Below are 12,758 nucleotides of genomic sequence, written 5' to 3'. Positions count from 1 at the left end.
TATTGTATTTGTGTTATGCATTGCATCGAGAAGAGAATTCGGCTCGAGTCTCTCGACTCTGTCTAGCATGCCCTTGTACATCATGACCATGAGTACTCATTATACTAATCTACACTTTCAAAATTTTTTATGAGTTAGCTTAGGTTTATTAAAATCCTAGGCCTAAAGCTTTAGCAGTGGTTTTCACAGAATTTCCACAGTCTTTAGCTAGGATAGAGTAATCCTAGCACTAAAGTTTTGCTAGCTTATCTAATATAACTAAAGTAAAGGTACTTACAGGATCGACGTCGGAGTCTCGGATTCTTTTTTCTAAGACTTGAAAATAATCAAAATCTAAACACACTTTTCATAAACCAAAATATCAAAGTCAACCAGAAGTTCATTGTACTTGAAACATTTTTCAGTGAAATTTTTGAACCCAAAAGCCATAGCTCGAGTTTTGCAACTTGACTCTGATACCACTAAATATAACAGCCCAAACTTGGCCTAGAAGTTGTGGCCGAATCTGAAGAGATTACATTGACTCATTTGGAAAAGTATTCCCAATAAGTATTTAGCAAATATGAAAATGGAAAATAACCATTGAAAAACTATCTATTCATTTACAGAAAATACTTAGGAAACTATTTAATTTGTAGTGGAAAATCTTTTCGGAGTTTTATTTTTGAAAACCAAAATTCATTTTGTCGACTCTAGTAATTTTGCATTTTCACGCTTGAAAGTATTAGTTACCGACAAATTAACAAAAACCCAAAATGAGTTCAAAAGATGTTTCAGATTACAAACCCAAAAGTTCAAAACAAATAATAACATAAATAACCATATTTACATTAAGGACGAAAATATCCGAGCTCTCACACGTCATTCGATTCTAAGTTAGAAGTTTACCTAAACAGACAAAGATAAAACAAAGGGGTGAGCTATGAAGCTCAGTATATAACTAAACTCAAACGGAGATTAACAAAACACAATATACAAGTTAGAGAACGCAGAGAATTTCGTATCAATCATATAATCGGAGTGGAACAAATCAGAGTATCACAGAGATTTTCATAACAATTTTATAACATAATAGAAGATATATGATTATGCCAATGGGGTGTTTTTCGGAAAATTAGGATGCAGATTATCAAAAAACGTCCTACCCAACTCTACTACACACCAAAATAGAGTTCCCATAACTCATCCAACCAAATCACACTAACAAATAATTGTAGACAATGCCACTAGAATTGCAGTTAAAATTATTAGATCAGATATATGTGGTCAAGCCATTATAATTGCAGACATGTTGCCAGATAGAATTGTGGATAACCCACCGATAATACAAATCATTACACTGCCAAAAAACTTCTTCCGTTCACATCATTCCGAAACCCATGCAATATGTTATGGCATGCATATTCAGAATCAGAATGATAAGCATGTAGGACATGTTGTCGTACAATAACAGAAACATGGGGCATGGGATTCCACGCTTTGCAGGATAGATTGATAAAATATTAATGAATCATATCATATTTGCCATGAAGTCACATGCATGGTTACATATTAGAATTAGTACCATACACAACAATATATTTGGGTATCACATGTTCTCATCTAACTCAATAATATAAAAATGAATCATCAAAATTAACAAAGCACGGATCATACATGAATAAATCACATACCTTAAACACGTCCCAAAAAAACAACTTAGACGCTAATAAATCATACTTAGCTAATATCATATCAGACATACATACAGATAATGGATTATACGTCAATCAATCATCGATTATCAAGTTTTATAGCTTGTTTTAGATCATATAGGTCCTATAGTAAGCCCACGTTTGACTCGAACAACGATTACGACCCTAGGAAACAAATCCTATTTTTGGTCCACACACTCGTATGGATTCACACGGTTTAGGTGGCTAGCCCATGTGGTCCACACGGCCTAGCACATGCCCATGTCTCTAGCCCGTGTGACTATAATTCCAAGATGGTGAGTTACTCAACTTGGACACACATCCGTGTCTCTGGCTCGTGTGACTCTAATTCTAAACAGTGAGTTATACGACCTACCACATGGCCTAGCACACAGCCTGACACACGGCCATTGTACATTCGCATGCCATGTCCGATCCTCATCTCATTTATTACTTGGGAGGTTTGATGTAATTGGGTGAGCTAACTAGCTCAACGTGAGTCTAATCAATAAGCACATAAAACAATTGTTTAGGATCAATCACTTAGAACATCCATGTAACATATTCATCACAACCATTTCAATAATATCATAAGTTATGGACATTTCATAATGCAAGAATGAATTCCTACCCCAAGCATTCGCTAGACATCACGAGTTCTCCAAAACTCGTCTGCCAAAATCCAAATAGTGTGAGCAAAGCTTGATGTGGTTAAACCACCATATAAACATAATGCAAATACTCTGCCAATTAAGATATAATGCGATAAAATCACCAATCTCCACAGTAATTTTGGTGCAGTGCATGATTACAAATAAATGCGGGCTAAATATCCCACCCCACACACATGCGATGTGTCATACAATATTTCAATCAAATGCACATTTCATATGTATTCTTTCAGTAGCATAGATTACATGCCATCATTATAATCTTCACAAATCAATTGTTCAGTTTCATAATCAATATGGTGACATTTAATCATTTCATCAATCATTAATACTTTGGGAAAATATTTCCAGTGCATGTATACCAGTTTTTCCATTCAATACTTTACATGACATTTTATCCAACAAGATTTCGAGCATTCAGTATTAATTTCCAAAATAAAAAATTCTATACATACAATCAATCAGACATCATCGCAACAAACCTTTTATATCAAAATCAAACAATTAACTATTAAGTCAACCAAACAATTTTGCAAATCTGCCATTTAGTCGAGGCTAGTAACGTACCTCATTTTTCCACTTTAACACATTCACTTAGTCAATTAACTAAGTCCGAAAAACAAACTTAATCCACATTTAGATCATATATAACATTATCAAAACATTCAAGTTAACAAGTTAGGACCCACACTTTATTTTGCACTCTGCAACACACTGACAAAACCCACACTTTCTCTTTAAGACCTTAAATCGAGCCTAAATTAAAAAGAAATATTTTATTGAATTAATACACCTTTTAATCAGTCGTAAAACACCCTCGTATGGGTTCAAATCAAATAACATATTTATGAAGATTTTTCGGATCCAAATTAACTATGTCTCTTACACTAGTTTGATGTGAAACGTACGCGCAAACGTCTAACGGCTTCATTGTCAGTTTAAAGAGTTTGGATCGGCACCTAACACCATTAAATATTGAAAAATAAGTAGCTATATAATCATAAAATTCTTTAATCTAATCAATTGTCAATTTCCCCAACAATTAAGTCAAAACTATGCAATAGCTGACAAACTACCACATTTTCACGTCCCAAATTGTCAGATCTGAATCTTCAGATGATCAAGATGGAATTTCCATAAGGAACATATGATTAAAGAGTGATTAGTTAGGGTTCTTGGAACCAAAATATTGCTGGAAAGAGATGGAAGAAATTAAAGAAAATACAACAACCTTTTGGTTCCTCTAGGCACGACACACCACCACCAATGGTGGCAAATCTGGGTTGATTTAGAAAGTCAACTAAAAATAATTTCATAGGCTGAAAAAGTAACCATAAAATCATTAAAATTTCCCCTAATTCTAGATCTAGAAAATTAGGTATTCCATTAAAAGATCCATTAAGAAAATTAACAAAAAGAGGCACTTACATAAGCTAGAAGAGAAATGTGGCAATGGTACTTCTTGGGCTACAATGGGGATCGTTCTTGGAGGTCAAAGATTTTTAGATTTATGGCTGGAAAAATGAGAAAAAATGGAAGAAAGAATGAGGGTGAATGATGCAAGATCTTTTGGCAAAAGAAAAGAAAAAGAAGATGGTGGTTCAAGGTGGTTTGGGTAACGACAACAAGAGGAAGAAAAAGAAAAAAAATTGAAGAGAAGAGAGGAGAAGAAGAGGGAGGGCAACTAGGGTGTAGTAAAAACAATTAAGGGCTGATCAAATTAATTAAAAGTAAAAAAAGGATTTATTGCAAAATTAAATTATTTGCAAGGGAAAGGAATTGAACTTGGGACTCAATTTAATTTTCATGCTTCCTCGTTTTTATTTGAACCACTAGGCTAATTACTCATCTTTGAAATACTTTGCATTCCTATTAAGCTAAAATTTTGGATGTTATAGTAATTGCACGTCCTCTAGAGTGATAGTGCATTAGCCGCATGGAAGGTGGAATGTGTGCATCTTTGGTCTCCACTTTCCACCAACCTGCTTACAAGTGTGGGGTCCAATTTACATCACCGACCAATAAGGGCCACATGCAAAAATCTAACATCTCTTAAGTAAAGGTTGATAAGGGTGATGGAAGCGTAAGTAAATTATGAATATATGTCTCCAAAATTCAATCTTTCACCTATATATATAAAAACATACAAAATATTAAATTCCAATATAACAATAAAGTATTTAAATTAAATTACATTAAATATAATAAAAAAATTCTTACCATTTGCAATTAATCGATGAAAATGTGCTTCTCATCTAAACGGATTAGAGATTGTGCCATTGTTAATTTCAGAAAACACGAAATAAATTGTAATATAAAAAGTATTCTATGAAAAACTTAAGACATTTTCTTTTAAAAATATTGAGTTGGGAGAGAAATAAATTTTTAGTGAGAAATCATAAGGAAATGAGAGAAATTTAAGAGAGATTTGAATGTGAGAGAGAGTTGAGATTGAATTGAATAGAAAAATGGAATGGGGGTGTTATATAGAAATGAAAATATGACTATTATGGGTAGGGGAGCCATTGGTCCCAACAACTAACTAAATAGTCTTTGGGGAAAAAGAGTCTTTAGAGGTGTTGATGGTTGGGGAAAGTACTTCCACTTGGAAGCGTTTTCAGCTTATATGGCATGCACTTCTAGCTAGAAACATTTTCTTGCATATACGCTGAAAACGCTTCCACATGGATGCACTTTTCTGCATTTCACTTGAAACGTTGCTAGGTGGAAGCGTTTTCATAAAATTGGCCTATTCCTGTCATTTTTCGAGAAAATGGCCTAAACACGTAATTTTTTAAATTTTCGACCTTTTTTGGTAATTTACTCGTGGGAAATAGTAGTAGAAGTTTGAATGTAATGTAATCATTACAATCCAAAAATAAAAACCAATCTAATTGTTACAAGGATCTTCAGTATTTTCCCTAAAAGATGTAGGAAAATTTTGGAAGCATATTTTGAAGAGTTAAGATTTATCCTGAGTTTATTGGTTTTATGGGAAGATTGATTTTAATTGATATAGTATGTTAGCATGTCTCAATTCTTTATAAATTGAGGGACTTATATAGGTGATGTATTGATCAGAAAACACTTGTTCTTGTCCATTGAGAAACATTTCTTGTGAGTCCATTAAATTCTAAATCAAGTGTGCTAATTAATTATTGTACTAAGTTTTCAAGGGGAAAACTTAGAGGAGAATTCTCTAAATCTTAGGTGCAAAAACTAGGAGTCCAATCTGGTAAGTGTTAGAGGTTTAAATCACTTGTTGTAGGAGTTACTAAGATAGTGGATTATCTCTCTAAGAAAAACCTAGCATACATAGGGAAACCAAACTATGTAAACACATCGTGTTTCATAGTTTCCTACCTTGTTCATCACTAGTGCCTAAAGTAGTTGGCACTACTCTTAAACACTACTTCTAGCACTGCTTGATTTTGCTTGTAAATATTGCTTCAGAGCTTTCACAAGTTGATTATAGCGGTCACATGGGAAACTATTTTTGGGTGGATGTGAGATCGATAGTGGTATACCAATACTTTGGAGATGTTGTCACTTTTGATGCTGTATCTAAAAAGTCATTATGGTATGCCTTTTGCAGTATTCACTGGGGTAAACTATCATCAATAATCAATAATGTTTGGATGTGTTCTATTAGTAAATGAAATTGTAGAATCTTATATATGGTTGCTAACTACTTGGCTTGAGATGATGCTTGGTTATGCACTGACTATTGTTATCACAAATGAGGACAAACCTATGGATAAGTTAATTGCACATGTATTGCTTAATACTACTCATAGATTATCCATGTTTCATATTTACAAAAACTTCAAGAACATTTGGCACATATATTATATATATGTATATGATAAATATCCTTTGTTTCATGATGAACTTCACTATTGTATTCATGATATAGTTACGATTGATGAGCTTGAGCTAGAATAGAAATAGATTATTTGTAAGTATATCTTGAGGGAAAATAATTGGTTGCAAGATTCATATCTTTCTTATAGAACAACATTTTGTATCAGAATGTTAATAATATAACAAAATGAGAGTATGAATAATTTTTTTTAAAGTTTTTGTTTATTCTAGAACATTAGTAAGTCATTTCATTTATAAGTATGAATAGAATTTAAATGCAACACAATTTAAAGAGAAAAAAATGAAATTTGTACCACTCTATACTCGACCCAGTCACCAAGTCTGAGCTACAATGTGCCATATTCGTTGTGGGAGTAATTACGATCAAAATAAACACAATTCAAACAATTTAACATTCAAATGTAAACATTATATGAAAAATGTAAATTATACATTTTGGGTTTTATATGAGCTTATAAAAACCTTTAAAGTTATCCCGAGACCAAATTAGGATTGAATTGTAAAATATTCAAATTATAGGGTTAATGTCGTGACATCACATTTTCACGTTGAGGCGTTGTCACACAATTTGTCACATCATGAAATTAAGCAACTTGATGTCATGACGTCACTTTCTATTTTGGCCTCATCGAGGTGACAGGGTTTCTAGTATCAATGGGACATTCTATGTCATTTCTCATTGTGACGTGATACGTTTGACGTTACATACCGGTTTCTACAAATTTTCCATTATAGTTAAAATCTGCAACTTTCCAAACCAGTTCTAAACATACATATTATACTCAAGCTTCATATAATGTAGAATGATATAAATACGCAACAATTAAAAGATTCTCGAATTATAGAATAACAAACCGAAAACTCCGAGCTATTTGCCGACAACTTTGGATTTTCCTTTCCCTCTCAAAGAATTTGAGTCGATGTTAGCTAAGAATTAACATAAACATACAACACTATCAATATACAACCAATTCATAATCAATTATCAATTTATGCAAAATTTACAATTTATTCAATTTAGTCTCTAACACCGGGATTAACCTAAATTTCAATTAAAAGCTCCAAATTGAATTCTGATTTCACTATTATTCATTAAGTACTTCCTATTTCTTATTTCTATAGTCAATTTTACAATTTATTTAGTTTAGTTCCCAATGTATAAAACTATCAATTAAGCTTTACAATTTAGTCATTTTTCACATCTAATAATAAAATCTATCAATTTAACACCTAAAACTTTAAGAAATCAACAATGAAAACTTCCTAAAGCTTTAAAAGTTTTAAAAATTGGTACATGGGCTAGCTAAATCAAGCTCCCATGACCTAAAAAACATAAAAGTTACAAGGAAATGACTAAATTGCATTAACCAATTTTTGGTGAAAGGTTTCAACTCCTTAGGTTTTCTTTCTTTAGTTTGGATGTTAGATGAAGAAGATGATGAGAATCATCTTTTCTTCCACTTTCTTATTTATATCTAAAATTATTTCTTAATTAAACTAGTTTAAATTAGTAAAATTTTAATAATTTTCTTAATTAACCATTCCCCACTATACCGTCCACTATGCCATATTTTAATATGCTCTATTTGCTATTTTAAATCTTTGGTTAATTGCAATTTAAGTCTTCAATGCATTTTCTAATTAAAAATCTATAATGATTGGACTTTACAATTTAATCTCTAGGCCATAATTAAACACTAATTCAACTAAATTACTTATCCAAAATATAATTCACCTATTTAATAACTCTAAAAATATTTTTATTTAATATTTATAGACTTAGTTTATAGAAACAGGGTCCCAAAATCATATTTTTTAACACCACTAGAAACCAGGTCGTTACAATTCTCCCCCATAAGAAGTTTCGCCCTTAAATTTACCTGAAAAGAGGTGGGGATATTGGGATCTCATTGTCTTTTTTGATTCCCAAGTCGCTTCCTCAATGCTTTGACTTCTCCATAGAACTTTCACAAGTGGCATGCATTTATTTCTCAACTCTTTCACTTCGCAAGTTAAGATTTCTAAAGGTTCCTCCTCATACGAAAAGTTGTGTTGAACTTATATTTCTTCTACCGGAATAACATGAGTAACATCCAATATTTTTGGTTTAAAGAATGTAAAATTGTATCAAGAATGAGCTATTAGCTTAGTTATTAAAAATAAAATAAGGAGACAATGTAATTTTCTCAATGATTCAAGTTTGATTCTATTCCCTTGCAAAATAGCTTAATTTTGCTAATTTTCCTCCTTCCCTATTTTTGTGCCGCCCATGCCTAGTTAACCTAGGTATAAATATCAATTTTTCATTTATTTTTCATCTTTTAGTCATTCTTTTTCCAACCTTATCCACCCCTTCCTTTTCTCTTTTATCCCTTTTTCAATTTTCTTCTTTTCTCCTTCATCGTGTCGCCCACCAAACTCATTTTTCCTTAGCGTCCTTCCCTCCTCCACTGGTGCTAATTTTTGTCATTTTTCTTCCTCCTTTTGATTTTATTTCATTATTTTTTCAGCCTTGAATTAGTCTCTTGAACCACTCAAAAATTGGATCCCACTGTTGCCACAAAGATCTCCATTTTCGCCCCTTTAACTTGCTAGAGTAAGTGCTTGATTCTCTCATTTTTCTACACCATTTTCCTATTTTTTTGTTTTCAAAATCATATCTTAAAATTTCTATTTTGTATACTGATTTTAAAAATTATTTCTAGCCCTAAATCATTCCTTTTGAATCGCCAAAATTATCCCAAAAATTGCCACCGTCGGTGGTTGTTGTTACCCCTAAAGTTTTACTTTTTATTGAGCAAAAGTATGAGATTTATTTAGTAAAATGCACTACTATTCCAAACTTGATTTTTACTAATTTTCAAGTCTAAAGATAGACCTTTATTAGCTTTTAAAAAATCTCCTTGGTGTTTTGTAAAACCGCCCCTTTGTGGCCAATTATGCTGGTGCTTTGCTCCTAGATCTGCCATTAAGAGCTGCTAATTTTTCACATTTTTTCGAGTATTTTCCGGCAATGGTAGATCTATCCTATCCTATCCTAATCAACTATTGATTAGCTACTAATTTTAAGGTTTTAAATGGATGATTAGCTACTGATTTTTAACATTTTAATGTGTTAGGCATTGATTTAAACATCCTAGAACAACAGTGAAGCCATTTTTCGTCCGCGCTCTCGCTTTGCACCATATCATTGTAATTGATTCAACCGATTTGTATTTGTAATTAAGGCCTTGTAACACTGATTTGGACGAACCCTTAGAGGGTGTTTTAAGGCTGGTTTGACAACATCTTAACTCGATTAAAGTTGGATTTTGGTTTAGGTACGTTTAAGTTTGGTGAAGGAAGCGTAGATTTCACAAGTAGTACTGTGGTTTTGTGAAATTAAGGTGTGTGTTCTAACCTATAAACTTGTCTGTTTAAATTATATTTTTAGTGGTTAAATTGATGTTTAACCTTGTTGGCCTAACTTTTTAAATGGCTAAGAAACGATTTTAAGGTGGTCAAATCAGGTACATTTCAAGCCCTAATTAAATGGAATTCATGTAAGATTAGCATGGTTGAATGACTATTTATACGAGTGGTATCAGTATGAAATAACATGGATGATTTGAAAATGAAATGATTATTGGTTGAATGCATAACATGTATTAATATTACAAAAGTAAAACTATTGAATGGTTGAATTGCATGCTTAAGTGAAATGCCATGAAATGTTGAGAGCTTGTTATACATGTATTGAAAAATTCCTCTTGTAGCATGTTAAATTGCATAAGAAATTATTATGAAAATGAGGCATGTTATAATTTTATTGAATTGATTATGAAATGGAATGCTTGATAAGTGTTGTAATGCCCCAAAATCTAAATTTTGATTTGTTAAATTTTGTCTTAGTAATTGATTTGGTTCAATGGTTAAATGCATTGGATGTGTGTTTGAGGTCCTATCCCTACCTCTTTTTATTTGACTTAAATACTATTTCCACTAAATTTGTGATAAAATAAGCCTGTTGGTTTAGTGGTAAGGTGTCCTCTGTTTATTCTCCACTTTCCTCTCCTTAGTTCCCACTTTTATTTTTTCCCAATTGCTAGTTTCTTTTCTTTTTTTTTTTGCCGTTCTACACTTTGTTCTTTCCCTTTTCTTTATGTAAATCCAATTGTCATTAAGCGTAATCTATTACTTGTGTATGTGCCATTAAGTTTTCTCTTGTATTAAGTGAGTTTGTTCTTATTGTTCTTTTTGTTAGTTGTGGGTTAAATATGTTCTATATGATTAATTGTTTGACTTTCTAGGTGAAGTTGGCAAGGCAATTAATTCTTCGAAACCTAGAATCATTGGTGTTTTGCTATTTCTTGAAGATAAGGAGTCAAATTGGGGTTTTAGGTTGAAATTCTTCGTTTAAAATTTAATGTTTGATATATCAATTTTTGTGAATTGGGTTTGGGAATCGTCTTAATTGGTGGTTTAATTATTGTTTTTAGGTTTTGGAAATCTCATATTGCAATCGAATCAAAATCAGATGAAATGAGTAACAAAAACTCAAGAAATTAGCAAACGACTGAAAGCCAAAATTAAGACTGTAAATGCTACATGGGAGTGTGGGCCCAAATTCTGAAAATTTTCCCTAAGGTTATGGTTGTCCTTCGAATCGAATATAACCTTTCTGTAGGGTCCGTATGGTATAAAATTACCTATAAACCATGATTTTGATACTCTGTTATTGTTTAATATGACTAGTAAACGGATGAGTAGTATGTTATATGTGATAGCATGATCTGTTATATGCTAAGTATGATCTAATCAGATGTGAAAAACATGTATGAAATACACATATGTGATATCTATCTAGTTTTGCATATGCATTGGGGTGAGAAATATGTTTATGGAGGAATTGCTGATAGTTTAATTTATCTGCCTAATTTCGTGGCTCATAGCTACGTATATCCATATTTGGCGGTATATCGCCTATTGATCTTGTAGCTAGGCTACAAATATTCTGAAAAGTGTCATACATACACTAATTGGTGTGTAGGGCTAGTTGGGTATTTAATACCCTAATTGGTGTGAAGGGATGGTCAGAGCTGGTGTGTAACAGATAGGGGTAGGAGATTAATCTGTATCTGTATCTGTATCTGATATGCATTTGTTTCTATTTCTGTCTATGAAATTCGTCTACTTGGTATCTGAACACATGTCTGGAATTTTATCTACTATTTTAATTATAGTAAGTTACATACTGCTTGTAAGCTCATTCTCTGTTAGCTTGATTCTAAGGTAATCCTTAGACATAGGACGGGTCGATGTGACGGGAGCTCAGATAAACACATTTAATTTGTGTTACTTTAAACTTTGTTTACTCTATTTTGATACTGTTGGACTATTTTGGACTCTTGGGACTATTTTTGTTTTGGACTTTTGGTTTTCTATTTTTTTGAATCGTTTAATCATTTTAAATTATAATTACTCTATCAGCAAAATGTTGAATTTTTGAAAACAATCCGCGTTTCTCAAAACTAAATTTTACTAAGAGTTTCATTGTAAACATAAGTGTTTTATAAACATAAATTTAATCAACAAAATTTACAAAATAAGTAAAAGAGATGGGTTTTCTTTAAAATAAAATAGGGATTGTATTTATCAAAAACTAGCATTTTCTACAAGCCTCAATTTATTTATGAATTTTCATAATTGATCATGGTGACTTCTCTAGATCTAGCCATAATGTTTAGGTTGTGTTTGGGGTGTTACAAGTGTCATCACCATATGGAAATGAATGATAATGAAGGTGTGAAAATCATGCCTCTAAAATGTGATTATAATGGAAACAAGTTCTAGTTTGCATCTCATACGACATAATGCATATGCATGGGATAGGATATTGTGGATGACGGAGGAGTTTTATGGAGTAATGGGGGAAAATTAAGTCCGCATTAATGTTGTTAGTGCATCATATTATGATTGGCAATATAATTGCATTGTTTATAATGATGGTTTAACCACATCGAGCTCAGCTCGCAATGTTTGGAGTTTGGTAGATGGGTTTTGGGGAACTCGTGGTGTGTAGTAGATGGATGGGTTGGGAATCATATCGCATTGTGACAGTGACTTTCTTGGTCTACAACCCAAGTTTAGGTTATATTCAAGTAACAAAATCTCGGGAGTCCGAGGTCCATCCACAGAGAAGTTGATTAGAACTTACAAGTTTACAAGTATTATGCTAGAACATAAATTTAACACTTAACTTTGGAATAAGTATTGATAATGAAAATAGTAGCTATAAATACTAAAAATAAAAAGTCAAAACAAGAAAATAAAAACAAATACTTGGAAGAAAATATGCTAAGGTTAGAGGATCAACTCTTAGTGTCATATTAATATTAAAATTTAATACTCAATGTTATTACTCAATTAGAATACACACATAAATGGAGGTCCCAATTGGATGATCTAGCAATGTACGTCCGCTAATTAAGAATATGGATCCATGAGCAAAGGTATGTCCATCAATGAA

The 12,758-nt window shown here is 32.2% G+C and overlaps 1 long non-coding RNA gene across 1 annotated transcript; it reads left to right on the top strand.

The window, feature by feature from the left end:
• The first annotated feature begins 8,602 nt into the window (after positions 1–8,602).
• On the top strand, positions 8,603–10,726 carry LOC105798800 (uncharacterized). The gene is made up of 4 exons (XR_001135355.2): positions 8,603–8,846; positions 9,370–9,442; positions 9,571–9,636; positions 10,540–10,726. It is a non-coding gene; the product is annotated as an uncharacterized LOC105798800 (long non-coding RNA).
• The last annotated feature ends 2,032 nt before the right edge of the window (positions 10,727–12,758 follow it).

The sequence above is a fragment of the Gossypium raimondii genome, chromosome 9, assembly GCF_025698545.1.
Source record: "Gossypium raimondii isolate GPD5lz chromosome 9, ASM2569854v1, whole genome shotgun sequence".
NCBI lineage: Eukaryota > Viridiplantae > Streptophyta > Magnoliopsida > Malvales > Malvaceae > Gossypium > Gossypium raimondii.
Note: the sequence above shows the minus strand (reverse complement) of the source record. Positions and strands in the feature narration are given on the sequence as shown.